Raw genomic sequence first — 16918 nt, forward strand, 5'->3', positions numbered from 1 at the left:
TACTTGTTTTCCATATAATTTCGATTATTTATTTAATTGCAACACACTAAGAATATACGAGCCATTTACATTTTAAGATAGCTCAATTTGTTTTTCCTTAAAATTTTTCATCCAAAAATTGCAATTTACAACTGAGTTGTACATTCAAATACAGTGTGATTTTTGCTCACTTTCCAATAAAGAATTAAGATTGAAAGACAAATTAGCAAATAAATTTTATGATTTCAATACCAATTTCATTTTATTAGAATTAATGTAAGACTTCTTCACACAATTAATTTGGAGGAAAAATATGTTCAATAAAAATCTCATTTCATTCATATTTTATTAAATATTTTTTTAGCATCATATTATCATAATTTATTTCAGAGCTTCTCTCCCTGCTCATTTATTGTCTTTAATCATAATATCATTTACCATAATTTAATATACAACATTACATTAAAATTATCCTTTTTATGAACGTATAATATTTAAGCAAACTCATTTCAATTCAAATAATTTAAGCCAGTATTGTGTCCATTACCACTGTTAACAAATGGTCGCATATTGAATTTAAAATTCTTCATGTAATACAAGAATTTCAGAATATATTAAAATCTCTAATTGGAGTTTTTTCAAATTACTCTTGAAAAGAGCATATCAATATATAAAATTTTAAAATATCAAAATCAAAAATATTTGGAATTTGCATTTTAAGAATACAAAATTCGATTACCATCAAATACAATTCCCATATCAGTATAGAAAAGTAGTCAATTCTTAATATTCGTTAAAATTGAGTAATGGGAATTAGATGAATTTTAAACCTTTTCATTTCATTTCAACTCTTCAAAACTTAGTTATATCATGAAATGAAATAGTGAAATGTCGAATTCATTTAATGAAGTTGAAACTCCCATTTAATTTTAGGAATGTTAAGAGAAAATTATTGCAAAAATGTTAAAAAATATTGAAATTTTAAATGTCATTTTGAATTTTTATTTAATTCCTTTGGGTGATCATTATTATCATTATCGTTAGAAGCACGGTCTATCTGCTATTTGAATGTTAATTTTCGAGAAATATGTTAGAAATTTTAACAAGTATAAAATATCAAATTGTTAATGGAAATTGTTGTGTTGAAAATATTGATTAAAGAAATATTTAGGAATTTTAACATCCTTTGTATAGTGACAAACACTTAGGGAATTACTAGGCCACTTTACATATATAAGAAATATAATTACTATTATAGTAATTATTTTAAAAGCACTTGCATATATTATATAGCACTCATGAAACCCCTTAGTATTTCAATAGACTGGTAGGAAGTGGTAGTGGTTTGCGGCATTTTCGTACATGAAATGAAATAAAAGTTGCGAATTTTATTAGTTATGTACGTGTATTGCATAATTTTCTATTTTTGTAACATTTGTGACAATAGAAATTTTGGTATTCAGTAGAATGTTTATACAGACTCGAGAAAATGTGCTTATTAGTTTCGCTCTTGCTGCCCTTTCACTCATCTGCTAAATCTGGATCTGTTTTCCGCATTCTTATTGTAATTTTTGTCTTGAACTTTAAACTGCTGAAGTGAAATGTTTACTGCTCGTGGATGGTATTGAATAATTTATTTCTTTAGGGTTATATTGAATAATTTAATTCTTCAGAAATTTCTTCGTCTCCCTACAATGAGCAGAATTTCAATTTCCAGAAGATCATTTCTTTAAAATTATAAACTTCTATAAAATCGAAGAAATAATATCTTTGGATCAGAAAATGTATAATTTTGAATTTTCGATATTGTTCTTGGAGAGTGCGATAATATCGCTTATAAAGTATCAGGAGAATTTAAAAATATGAAAAGGAAATGTGCTACTTTACGAAACATTCATTTTATTACGAATATAGAAATTATGTTTTTTGCTCAGTGTGAATTCCACAGTTGTTCAATCCATTCGAATATAGTGAATAGCCGCCAAATTTAATTTCGTATCTTGTCTTGTATAATTGAAAAACTAATTTAAAAAGGATAACTAAAATTATTACATACATATATGTGTGTACAAATGAACCTGTTATATTTTAGAAAAGGGAAATTTTCAATAAATTGAGGATTTTTCAAGTACAGGTGTGAGATGTGCAATTTTATCATTCCAATTCGAATACAATTTAAAAGTAATCAACTACAACCTACACTGATTAATGATGATAAGTTTCATTTATTGTCCTGATAATTAAATTTAATCCTATACTAGACGTGTTGCTTTTTTAAAGTTTTTGTACCGTGTTGTTCTATTTTTAGTAAAAATTTTTTTAATGAAATTTGTTCTTGAGCTAAAGCTATACGGTGCCACGATAATGGCAAAAAGTAAAAAGACAAAACATATAATTTTTTTTTTCCTTTGAAGTACTCATTACCCTCACATATACTGGTATGCAAATCCTGATCCACAACAACACAAAAACAAATTAAAATCCTATATAATCAATTTTTAGTTTAAGATTGCAAAATTTTTTTCTCTTTGAAATTTTATAGTATGTTCAAATGAAAAACGGAAAAATCAAATTTACGCTTTTGTAAATTTTTAGCGGATTTTCAAAAAAAAAAAAAACATAAATAGAAACGATAAGGATGGTGACATATGTCATGCACATTTTTTTTTTTTTTGCATTTTAAAACACACATATGGTACGTATACGCCAAAAAATTGAACACATTAATGGATTATAGAATGAAATGAAAATGCCTTCGGCTACTATTAAAATCAAACAAAAATGAAGTGATTTTGATTAGAAATTGGATTAACGTATCAATCAATCAAACGAAAATTATCCCCGGAAATCCTTTTTTCAAAAAAAAAAATAAAAGGAAGTGAGTTGAAGGTAACGAACGCATATGAAACAACAAAAGCGTATGAAATATTAAACTTAGTAATGTTGAAAGGAAATTTTGATGATTTTTTGCAAGATGAGGGGGAAAATGATTTCGACAACCCAGAATTTGGTATTTAAAAAACTAAGGAAAATTTTAAAGAAAGCTCTCTATAGTGGCATTTTATTTGAAATTTAATCAAATGATGAAATGATTGATTTTGATTTCTAAATTGAGAAAACTTCAGGGTTGATGAATGAATGCAATGCAATACATGCCATATTTACTTAATAGTTTTTGTACATGTTTATTAGTATCTCGTGATAGTGGATACTAGAAAAGTGTATATTTCATGAGTAAAAATAACTGGTTGGTCATATAAATCTGATAATTTTTAATTGAACATTAAATCAAAAACTCCTCGTTAGAAGAGATCTGCGATTTCAAACGTATGTCTTATGCGAATTTGGCTATTAATTTATTTAAATTGTGTCTATAATTGTATAATATTGAATTTAAAAAAAAAGTAATCAATATAGTGAAAATCACAAAGCTCTTTTACACACCTCTCAACATTTCTTTAACAAGTTTTTCACCTTTGTTTTAAACATTTTTTCACACTCTGATTTTACTTCAAATTTGTCTATTGAATCGGTTACAATATATTGTAAAGAAACTGAGAAACTAGAAACGTCACTCATCTCAATTTATAGATTAATATTGCTTAAATTTAAAAAATATTTTAAACATTTATAGAATTAGCAATATTGGCATGCTACAATGCCGTTCATTAATACAAAATTTTAATCTTATACTTTAAGATTTAATAATAACGACGTCTAATTCTCAATTTCAAATGATAGCTTCTTATCGTAAACAATAAACAATTGAAATGAAAGGTATTTAAGTTGAGATTTCTCATAAATAGTCTGAAAATTTTGAATAAACAGTATTCAAGGGAAACAATTTTCAATTATTTAAGTAAGTTTCGGAATAACTTTTGAATAACTGGAATTAAAAGAGACATTACATGTTAGGGGTTTGAATAACAAGAAGTATAAGCAAAATTATCAATGAGTAAGGAGTAAGACAAATAAAAACTATAAATAACTCGATTTGTCAATTGGCAGTGAATTGTGGAAATAGTGAATTTTTTAAGTTAACAAACTCTTCTTGCAATAAAAATTATTAAATAGAGAGAGAGAGAGAGAGAAAATTTTATTGTTCTAAATTTTCTCAGTATAGTTTAAAATTAATGAGTTATTAAAAAAATATTTTTTATTACTCATATAAAATTTTTCATAGTGTTTGATTTGGATGTGCATGAGTAACTTCTCCGATGTTCAACTAAATGTATGAATATACTTTAAGAGCAAAAATCTATTAGAGTAGAAAAATAGGTTAAAATAATCAAAAAATTCTTTAATAATTTCTTATTTTCTCAACTTCTTCTAAATAATAATAATAATTACTTTAACTTTTATGTAGATAATATGAAAACTTTGATAATATCTTTCTTACCTCATCTTCTCTTCACTTCTTTCTTAGATCGGCACTTTTTAAATTTCTTAAAATTCATCTAAATTCAATAAAATTATTAACTTTTCTTCTGTCTTTTTTTTATTATTATTATAAGCTACTCATTCTCATTGTCTTTGAATAATTTATAAAAAAAATTCTTTCTATTTTAAATTTAAATTACCATTTTTAGAATATAAAAATAAAACTTACAGAAAAGTTACTCCAACTAACCTCACATTGTCATACATTGTAGGCAAGTAAGTTGATATATTTTCACATATACATACATATATACACATATAAACATATCATAGTAGTTTTACTACTTTAGAAGAAAAAAAAAACATAAAAATAGATATAGAATTTCTTGGAAAATATGAAGAAAACACAAAACTTTAGTTTTGCTGCTTAAATTCTAGAACTAGTTAAGATGAAAAAAAAAAATAACAGTTATGTAGAGGCACCTAAAATAAAATTATTACTTTTTTTTTTTCCTTCTTCCCTGAAATTCCTCTCTAGATATGGTTATGAAGTCTCTCTATATGTAATTTAGTTGAATATTAAAATAGCGCCCAACAGTGAGATAAAAACTTAAAACATACTTATAAATTTCAACTATATTATTATTGTTGTTCTTATTATTGTTTTTATTATGTTTAACCCACATTGCAAATACATGTAAGCTACTTAAACGTAAATTTATTATGTAAAGAGCAAAAAAAAAAAAGAATAAACAGTGATGTGATGAGAAGAAATTGAGTTAGGAAAAAAAAAAAAAGTTGAAAGTATTAAATCGCCTAAAAAAATGTACCATTTTGAAATTTTTGTTCTCCCGAGGAAATTTAAAGTAATTTTGAGGAAATTTTGCTAATGAACAGTGCATTAGAACGTTACTGATATTAAGAGTTCTCTTTATCGTCAGTCAATCATAATAAATCTCTCGTTTTGCATTTTCGTCAGTTTAAAGACAAAACCTAATTGAACATGAATAGTCAAAAATGACGTATGAAAATGTTACAATATCACCAAATAGAACATGACACTGTACAATTACTGCTAAGAATGCACTACTTTTTGAAAACATCAAATTACTGTCATTTGACAAAAATGAAAATATTCAATAAAAATATAAAAATACTGTCAAATGATTTAAATGACATGACAAAAATTTTCAAATGATTGATAAACATTTAACGTTTTCGAAAAATATTAGTATGACCGAAGCTTGTTGACAGTCAAAACCCAATAAGCGTATTATTTAATTTCAATATTAAACGCTTAAAACTGAAATTGAAGGATTGATAATTCAAATACAAGATTCGTTTATGGGTCGCTACTATAAAATTTTCGTTTATATGTCGCTACTGTAATAACCATGTAATGTGATGACAAAAAATATACCCATATCTATACAGACAGACCTACAGATAGATAGATGAGTAGATAATCTTTACAATATTCTCACATTTTCTTTAACAAAAATCATTTAAAAAGTAAATTTCAAAGAAGCAAAGTGAAAACAAAAAAAAAAAATTAAGATAAAAAAAATCCCACAATTTTTTTTTTTATTACACACGAATATTAAAATACAAAAAAAAATAAGCATAAATATACCTAGAAGCTAACGATTTTTTAAGAACATGGCTAAAAGCGGCATAATTCTGCATAAATATAAAAATTTATACTTTGCACGATTCATAACATTTTACCATATGGAATGTAAATAAGTAAAAATTCGCTTCCGTAATTTAAGAATTCAAATTGTAGGTATATGCTATAGATATATACGCATACATATTTATACAGTTATACGAGCACATTAATGTAAATTATTACAGTAGTAGTGTAGGGTGTCAAAAAATTGAATACGTTTATTTCTTACGATTATTTTTTTTTAAATTTTATTAACAGCTCCCCGGCCTTATGACATTAGCGATCTGTAATATAAAGTTCAAAATATGGAAAGTTCTCTGAAGAAAGCATACATATGTTATAGCTAGAAAATCACAATTAGCTAAAAATGTCATCTGTCAAAATCATTTATCAAAATGCTTGGAAATCAAAATCCAACTAAAGCAGAAGTTTTCATTATATTGAGATAGCATATACGTTTACATAATGGACAAAAAATGTCTTTACAGCACTTGAGCCCCTTTTATTGACTTGATATGTAAGACGTCAAGCTGCCCCTCGCAACACTCGTGGGTGGTCTGTTAATATTTAATATTTATTTTTTATAGAAAATAAATACAAAGCCATCTATCGGAATTAATGTGCGTTACTACTCTTCCTTCTTTTCCTTCCCCTTCAACGTATCTTAACTACTATTTAAAATACGTTGTTGTTAACAGTGTTATACAACTTTGGAGTATTTGAAAGGTATTATAAACATTAGACTAAAATTTGATTAGAATTGTTAATTTTTTTCTTTAAATGTCATAACTATAATAAAATTTATTACATATATATACGTATATAAATATGCATATGACCTCTTATTTGTAAAATACAAAACTAAGATTCATTTTAAATACAGAAGGTCATTGAACTCCACAATATACATTTTTTAAGCACCTGTTGCAATCTTAATAGATCAATGACTTTATATACTATGTTAAATTTTTTTATATTTCAAGTTTAAAACTAATAACTTTTATGTTTTTTTAATATTTTTTAATAAAAATATAGCAAATAAATAAAACCTGTAATATAATTTCAGTTTATTTTGAAATTGAACTTCATCTCAAGCAAATCTTATCAACCAGGCATACAACTATAATTTTCAAGATCATTTACAAGTACATTTAATATGCTTGCGTTATTTTATAAAAATGTTGACATTGTGGGCATTGTGTTGGCAAAATTGTGTTTTGACGTATTTGAAGTAAATTTTAAATTGAAATATCGAATTCCGGAAGTATTTTGATTGTTTTACAACATAAATTAATTGTTAAATTCTAAATGTGCGTTTTTCGACTTATTTTGTTAGAAATTCATTTGGTCCCACTAATTTTTATCCAAAAACGTTTAAATTACATTCTACATTTTGAAATTTTTGCAAACTTTTAAAATTAATTCATAAAGAATTCATTGACAGTTGAATAATTGCATATAACCTGGTTATATATAACAAATTTGTCACGATCTCACTTAATTTTAGTAACAAAGTAATCCTAAATTTAGTTTCTATAAATTTACAAATAAGTACCTAGATTTATATTTTACCTAAATAGATATTTTTAACTATTGTTAATTTATCATTATCATAATCATCACTTAATTTACCACCATTTTTATTATTCTCACTATTATTCACTATTATTGACATCTTGTTGTTTATTTTGTATATTTTGTACTAACAATATTCAAATTATAATCAATTACTTAATCTAAAATCAAGCTTTCAATTGTTTTATGTTCAAAATTTTCTAATTCTAAATTACATGATTACAATACATGCTTATACATATATGTAATGAATTTGCGTGATTTCTACAAACATGTTACAAAAACCGGTTTCAATAATAGTTTTCTCTTAGTTTCATTAACATAATCATAAAATTTATTCACTTGTTAAAAGCCCTATATCCGAATACTAAGCGTGTACTGTTAGAAAAAAGTTTCACATACTAAAAAGTGAATTGTCGCACCGTGTCCAGTTTCAAATTTAAACAACCACTTCATTTCACTCCAATCATTTACCATATTTATATACGCAAAAGAATGTAATGAAAGAAATGTATGACATTTGAAGGACATGTCGTAGACGAATCTCTCTGTAAGTTAAAAAAACCAAGAGTGACAGATCCCAAAAGTAAAAAAAGTTCTTATTCACTGTCAAAATATTTTCTATAATTTAATTAAGAGAAGCGACATCTAGTAAAATTTATTGCAATTAAAACAATGTTAAAAAAATAGTGGAATAAGATTGTTTTTATTAAAAAAAATATGATTAATAGTGAATATTTTGTAAAAGGAAGAAAGCAAAATATTCTGTGTTCGAACTCGTATGTAATATACGTGACGTGTTTAACAAATAATGACTTACACAAAGAATGTTAAAATGTTATACAACAAAACTAAGATTTTAAATGACATGTGAAATAGTCGTTGTTCCCAATCAGATATTTAAATCTTTTGTATTCCATCTTTTAAGACTATATGGATGATGGTAATCGCAAGTAATCACAAATCATGATGAGGTGTAAATAAAAAGAAAATATAAATTTTTTCCTTTTCTCTGTAGTCGGCTAGACATATTTCATATTTCGTTTCTCTATATCTATAAGAAATATCTATAAACAGAGATGACAGAAATTTATAATTTTTCTATCATATTTAACTGTCTGTCAATTCATTGTGGTTGTTTGTAATTTTATTGATTACCCGATAATATTAGCAGTTTTGGAATGCAGTAATTTTTTCTTTATAAAGAATTTTTCATATATTTTTTTTTTAATGAATGACGAATGAGATGTAGTTGGATACAAATTCTTATTCAAATATTTTTAATAATTTCTTAAGGATCTAAAGAATTTCATTCAGTTTACGTTGAACTTATGATTGGCAAAATGCATACATAATTATTAATACTTTCTTGTTATTGCAGTTGCTAGAATATCTTGTGATGTAAGTGAACTTGAAAGATTGTAATAAATATTTGAATAATGACAAAAAATATACGTGTAAATTTTATTTGCGTAAATGTCTATGGTTTGTTAAGAGTAATCAATTTAAGTAAAATTAAAAAATATTTTAAATTAGTTAAAAAAAAAAAAACAAATTATATTGACATGTTTAAGAAATTCATAATTTTTTTCATCAAAGATAAACCCTAAGTGTATTTTTATTCTAAGTGTGTAGTACAAGTGAATGATTATGATTGTGAGGGGGTATTGAATTATTGCCATAGTTGACGTCATGTTAAACAAGGAAAATGTCTTCAAATCACAAAAACATTACTCAAACTCTTTTTTGAAATTAATTACCCTCATTTCGAGTAATTACTCTCTGTATGAGTATTTTATACTCTCTATGAAGTATGAATATATGAGTATCTCAAAATATTTTGTGAAGAGTAATTGGTCAATAAGGAGAAATTATAATTATTATTTGTCGAAGAAAAAGTAAGAACCCTTAAATTGCCAAAATGAAAATCTTAAGAAAATCTTAAGAAAATCTTAGGAAGTTCTACATGAGCCATGTCGGACATATATGTCTGACGTACGCGATTTGGTAGAATGCCGCATCAATCACAGATGTCCGACGCAAACGACACATTTGCATTATGTTTCTCGTTTCTTGTTTGGATGCGTTAGGCATAACGTATAAGACTAACACGGATTGTCGAGAAAAATTAATAATTTTCTACTCAAAATAAGAAATTTTCTGCTTTTATATGAAAATTTACGAAATTATTTCAACAATTTTCAATTTCAAAACCACTTCTGTTTGAAATCGAATTGATTATTATAATAATTTTACTCTTTAAATCATATTGTCCTTTATTAGAAAACTTAATACATAATAATTGCATAATCTAATTTATTTTCAATCATAATATAATAAAATTGTTCAATTAATTAAAATTGTATTAAAATTTATTATTATTTAGCCGTCAAATTAATAAAAAAAAACCCACGTTATTGCTGTTATATTGGGTTTTTTTTTCTTTCATCAAATTAAATTGCATTTTCTTTAATTATATTTCATATACCAATTGTATTTTTTGCTGTGATTAACACTCACAATCAATTGTAATCACAATAAAATTATAATGAACACAGCTATAACCACATAACGCTCATTTTCTATAATTAACTTTGAATGTATTCAAAAAAATTTTTTTAAATTAATCTTGAACTTGAATTATTACGATTTACAATGTGATTTTCAATAAATTTTCATTAACAATTTTTATTTCATAAATTCTTCTAACAAAAATGATAGATTGAGAAAATTTAATTAACATTTTTTTTTGAATGTCTATATTTATGTCATTATTTCTAATGCTGTCAAATTAAAATGATTAATGTTTTTACATATGACATTTATGGTATGAAACAACAATTTTTCAAAACAATTAAAATTTTAAAAATTGATGTGCAGTTCGAGTGCAAGAATAGTGAAATTCAATTAATGCAAATAAATATTATCAATAATTATGTTATTTTAGAAGTCATATTTTGATCGCCTGTCATATAATTTTAGGATGAAGAGTACAATGAAAGTTTTTGGTAAATAAACTTGTTTCAAATCAAATGATAATTAGCAATTTTATAAAGCGGTGATTATACTCGTATATGACAGAACATTCTAGTTTGGCACAATATCAAGTGACATAATAAAAATGTTGCAAAATTTCTCTTTTCCTTGACACTTTCTCTTGCAATTTTTGTAGTGATCGTAGCACAATTACAATTAACAGTAAAATTTAAAAGTGAATTTAACCTAAAATATCTGACAAGTTCAATAGATTATTTATGATTTGCTAATTCCACAAATTACATTGCATGCACAAAAGTTTTATAATAAATAATTTACTTAAAATTTAATTTCATATCAAATAATTTTTAAGATTTAATTCAGAACACAAAACTCCAGCAATATCAGTGTTAAAATTACAATTTAAACATTCCGGTCCATATTGATTGATATAGGTATTATTACTATATTGTTAAAAAAATTATACAGCTGAACTTTAAAGATTAAAGATTAAAAAGGTTATAGAATCTTAAGTTCATTTACTCATAAAATAATTTTTTAACTACATTTTTGTCTAAAATACATGAAATTCTCATATTTTTATCAAAGAGTTGCAAAATTTTTAAGTTATTTGTAATTTACAACAAATTTATTGATTTGTATGGAACCTACTTTTAAAAAAACGCCATCTGTTATTGCTGGTGGTAGCTAAATATAGAAAAATAAAAGTTCAAAAGAGTTTTAATAATAAAATTTATGAAATACCTTGACATGACATCAAATAAATTATTTTATTTTATTAAAAAAAAAGAGAGAAAAACATAAAAGAGAAGAAAAAAAATAATAATTATTGCAGCCACCACTTTATGTGCTTCATCGGTACTTTTGCGAATGTAGTTACTATGCTTTGTGACTGACTATTCACAATCAAATAAGAAGCTTGAAGATTATAAAAAGCAAAAAAAAATTAAATAAAAAGGCAACGAAAACAATTGAAAATCGCTACTTTTTGCCCTATTTTATTTAATTTTGTTGTTTTTTTTTTTATTAAAAATTTTTATTCTTATTTACCAACAAGTTTATAATAAGATCTTCAATTGTAAAAAGTTTTTGCAAAATTTTAAAACATTAAAATTTTCATACATTATTGTGAAATATAGGGTGAAAAATAAATAAAAGGTGTTGAAAAAAACATAGTGGTGAAATTAGGTTTTTTGACAAATGTGTTGAAAATCACGAATTTTATTTGTTTTTGTAGTGGAATAATGAAAAATTTATAGGAAAATATTATTGAATTTAGGCTGGTTTTTATTATTCGTTCAGATAACGAAATTTTCAATAGCTCAGATATTTAAACGAAAATGAGTTTTTCATAAGATAAGGTGAAAACAAGAATTGTAGGCATTTGTCCAGTCAACAATTTAAAAACTTTGAAATTAACAGAAAGTATGTCCATTCACACTTGATCTCAATCTGCAAAACATGTCCAAAAAAAATTTATTTTATAATCGTAATAAATAAATACGAAATTGCATAATTTCAGGAGTTTTTTTTTAAGAAAATTGAAATATGTGGAATTGGAAAGTTTTTAAAAACTATACACTATTACAAATTGTCATACTTTTAAAATTGAAGCTAAGCATTTAAAATGTTCAACACGAGTTTATTTTCTAATAAGAAGAATCACTTATATTTCAAAGTCTATGTTAAATACATTATTTTAATATACATAGTTTTTACATAGCGTCACTAACATTGAATTTTAGATTTTTGAATTTATTCCTTAATTCAAGCATTAAATGTCACCAAAGTGTTTCTAATCAATACAGATCAAAAACTTCAGTTATTTTGTAGTTCATAGTTTGACGTTTAATCGACAGATGACAAACTATTCGATAAACAATACAATACAAATTTACAATTAATTTTTAATAAGCCATTTTTAGTGAAGAATTTTTTCTTACGGTATTTGGTATAACGAAATTCGTGAATAAGATTTCTTAAAAATTTCTCATAATTTATTGCTCTCTGTCGTCACCCTGCACTCTCCAATATAAAAACTACAAAAAGTATTTAATATACATTTGAAAAATTTGTACTTGACACATTATTACCATTATTACGTTCACATTCATTTTAAGTTATAAATTAAATGATGATGATGATAATGATGAGAAAAGTATAGCAAAGAAAAAAGAGAAAAAAAAAGAAAGAAGAAGCTCTACAACAGTGGAGAATAAAATTTTAACAAAATCTGATTATTATTTTTTTTGCATTATTATTATGCAATAGAATCTAGGTTGATTCCATAAACACATACACATCATACATAATATACAGTGAATACATAATAATAATATGTAAACAATTCACAATAGAGATTATAAAAAATATAAATAAGTGTAAAATTGTTATTTTATTTAAGCTGATTATAAAGGAAATGTTAAAGCTTAAAAAAAAAACGAAATAAAAAGAAACAAAGTGAATCGAGGCTATTTTTTTTTAAAATAAAAAAAAATTAAATTAAAATAAATCGAAAAATATATTTTTGCATTATTTGCATTCCATTTTATTTGATGAATAACTGTAAACAGAATTATTATTTAGGTGGGTATATGAAACCGATGAAGAAAGGCGCTACATATTATAGAGGGTCTGAGCTCTCAAACTCATTATATGTATTACTATTATATAAAACTAATTAATTACAATAATTTGGTAATCACAAATGAATTTTAAGTTTTTTTTTCCTAATTTGATTACGTTACGTTACGTTATTACAACTATTTAATGCCTATTTCTTAATTATATTTTATTTTTTATTAAATTAATTCAAATTTAATTAAAAATAAAATATAATTAAATCTACTGTTATGAAATGAATAAGTGTGTTGTGTGCATTTTTGAAACTATTTTAATGATAGATAAATTGCTCAATATTAAGCTGACGTTAAATGGTTTATATACCTATGTGGAAACTTATAACATTCCATTTCAATAATAGCATAAAAATAATATTTAAATTAGAGCGAAAATTTTGATAATTTATTTTTAATTTTAATTGGACTTTTTTAAAAAGATTTATTTAATTTGAATAGAATTAATTTTTAATAGTAACATAGGGTTTTGTTGTGTTGAAAACTTTATAAAATCATTAATTTGTGCTCATTCTTATTATTGGGAAAGAGAGCAATGAGATTAAATAATCTAAAGAGTATGCAATCAATAAAATACATTATTTATGAATGCAACAATTGAAAGTAAATTTAAGGACATGGTCAGTAACTTGTAAATCGTTTTTTAAATTCAATAACTTTCATCTTAATTTTTTAATTAGAAGTACATATATTTCAATGAATAGGTACGTCTGAGAGAATTTATGCGAAAATATATGAGAGAGTTTTAACCACTTACTACTGTTGTACTCACCATAAATGCGGTTATATCTCATATATTCTCAAGTCAATTAATGACATAACGTTAAAGAAAAGTGCGAATTGCTGTCACGGCAAATGACTTAAATTTCTTAAACTAAAAACTAAAGAATAGACGTTCTCATATTTTGATTTAATATATGATTCTGACATTTTTCAGAGTAATTTGAATATTAAGAGCATTAATTTATATTCTAGAAATCAAAATATTGTTTTCTAAAAGCTTTATAACTCCGTTAAAGGAAAAAATAAAATCTTTCAAATTAATCTCAAAAAAGGAATTCTACAATATTTAAGCTTCTTTATCTTTATGGTTCAACCATCTTTAAAAAAAATTTAATTCAAAATGGATTTTTTAAGGTAATATCTAAAACATTTTACAAGAATAATGTCTAGCAAAAATACTTGTAAAATATATAGCCAAAATATCTAAGCATAATTCTCTTTTTTAAAAAAAACTTTCTAGTACGAGTAGGATTTAAAGATGCAAACAAAAACAAAATGTCGACAACTTTCTAATGAGGCTAATAAAGTTCTTTTGATAGTCGCTTATCTTAAAAGTCTTAAAAAACAAAAATAAGGGAAAAATATTCGTGAGATGAAAAGTTAATAACTAAGATTTTAAATTATAAGAAGAATAGAAATTTTTTTTTATCAAATGGAATGGAATTCGAAATTAAAAATAATATGAGAATTAAATGAATGCGGTAAATTGCAACAAGCATTTTAAAACAAAAAATATTGAAAAAAAATAACAAGCTAAAAATGCACGACTGCGAGAACTTATGAAAGATGTACGAAAGAAAAAACAAAAACATAAAATAATTTCTTGTCTCTTAATATCTTTTCTTCAGTTTTTTTTTGTCTTTTCCTAAAAACAAAAACTATATATAAAATCTAGAGGTCACGTATACCTAATTCGTTTTTCTATTGTCTCTTTTCTATGTTAATAGGTTAGAAAAGTAGGAAATAAAACAAAAAAAAAAAAAGAAATTAAAAAATTCCATTCTGGAATTTTTCTCTTCTTTAATTTGCTTTTATCTCAAAAATTATGTCAAATAATCTGCATAAATGCCTGTGGAAGATACACACACACACACATATGCATACACATGTCATATAGATAATTCGAGAGAAGATTAAAGTATTATTTTTAATAATCTTAATAATTGTCAGAATTATAATAGCCATTGAATTCAATTTATGATCATTTTATGGGCTTTAATTATTGTGAATAGCAGATTAATCTCATCAAATTATATATAAAGGAATGATAAAAATGAGGAAATTTTTTAACGAAAATCCCTTTATATTTTGCTTATTGAGCACGTAACCCTTAATTGATCAAAATTATTGAAAAAAATTTGGAGCAAAAATTAAAAAAAAAATTATTAAAGTACAATAAAAATTTATAAATTAAGAACTTTTACACTATTGTGAATTTAAAAAAATAACTCTCTAAAGTCTAATGCATAGATATGCTCTCGATTTTAGCTCACCAAAATAATGAGAAAAAACACCTAACTAATTTAAACTTTAATTTTTTCAATAATGATTAATGGTGATTTCTAATAATTATGAGCTAGGTCACTCAATTTTTTTATTTTTAATTCTTAATAGTTTCTTAAAACTTTGATTCCTTTGAAAATCCAAAATAAGACATTTTTTGGAGAGATTTTTGTAAACAGTTACATTATTATAACAATTTATATAAGTAATAATTATGTTATGTCAAAAAATGTTCTTACCTATTTTTTTTACAGATTTCTGTGTATATTGTTCTTAGAACAAGGGCCCCTATACATAGGTGATGTTCCTGCATAAAATGTTCAAAACATCATACTTGCAATTTAATATTGTTGTTGTTGTTTCACTTTAGTATGGTATTTATTTCAATTTATCTTTGATAAATTAAAGCTGATATCCGAGACATTTCATGAATTTCTGCAATAAAAAATTAAAAATAAAATTATTTAACTATAGTTTAATAAATTAAAAAAATTATGAAAGTAATTAGCATGCTAATCAGAATAATTACAGAATATATTACATTGATTTTACAGAAAATCTGGAGAATTTTGTCAAAAAGTCTGGCAAACTTCAAAAAATTTGGTATTTTGCGTAAGAAATCTATTGTCATCTGACAGACTTTCCGAAAATCTGGAAAATTATATAAATCTGGTAATATACAAACATTGCTCACAACACATGTCACAAGAGAAGTTTTAGATATGACTCTCACAAATTTAGATTTCGACACGACTAACGTTAGAGCAATTCTATTGCCAAACTATAGTAAATAAGTAGTAATAGTCAAATAACATTAATTTTAAACTTTTCTTCGTAAAATCAGAAAAAAAAATTCAATAAATAATTAATTATAATTACCCGGATTTAAAAATTATATACACATAAGTAAATAATTTTGTTAAAGTATGTAACTCATTAATTGAAATTAGGCGAAATAATAAATTTTAGTAATAAGTTAAAAACAATCCAAAAATTATCATTATAGCAGTACGATTCTAAGGAAAATTGAGCAAATCATCCAATAATAAAAAACAAAATTCACCACAAATAATTTATAAAATAAAATAAAAAAAAAACTATAAAACTCTTTATTTTTACTTCTTTCATAATTAACTTATTAATTGGAATTCAGCGCCACCTGATAAATTAATCACCTAATTGAAATATTGGTTAAGAACAAAAAAAAAAAAATTAAAATTCTTGACATGTAATTTACTTTAAAAAAAAAGAAACATCAACTAATTTTATTGTATTAAATCAATCGATCATTACTTAATAAATTTATATATAAAGAATCTTGATTAAGCGTTAAAGTTAAAAGCGTATTTTAAAGAAATCAACAAATTCAATTCCGCGGTATTAAAAATATTTC

At 24.2% G+C, this 16918-nt stretch overlaps 1 protein-coding gene across 1 annotated transcript in view; it reads right to left on the reverse strand.

The window, feature by feature from the left end:
* The window catches only part of LOC129611370 (uncharacterized), a 38939-nt gene extending 23061 nt beyond the window's left edge, over positions 1-15878 (reverse strand). Inside the window, exon 1 of the mRNA XM_055524494.1 lies at positions 15765-15878. The gene's annotated coding sequence lies outside the window, so the exon portion shown is untranslated. The remainder of the gene's footprint in view (positions 1-15764) is intronic.
* Between the last annotated feature and the right edge of the window lie 1040 nt (positions 15879-16918).

Source organism: Condylostylus longicornis, unplaced genomic scaffold (assembly GCF_029603195.1).
Source record: "Condylostylus longicornis isolate FDR11 unplaced genomic scaffold, ASM2960319v2 ptg000049l, whole genome shotgun sequence".
Classification (NCBI taxonomy): Eukaryota; Metazoa; Arthropoda; class Insecta; order Diptera; family Dolichopodidae; genus Condylostylus; species Condylostylus longicornis.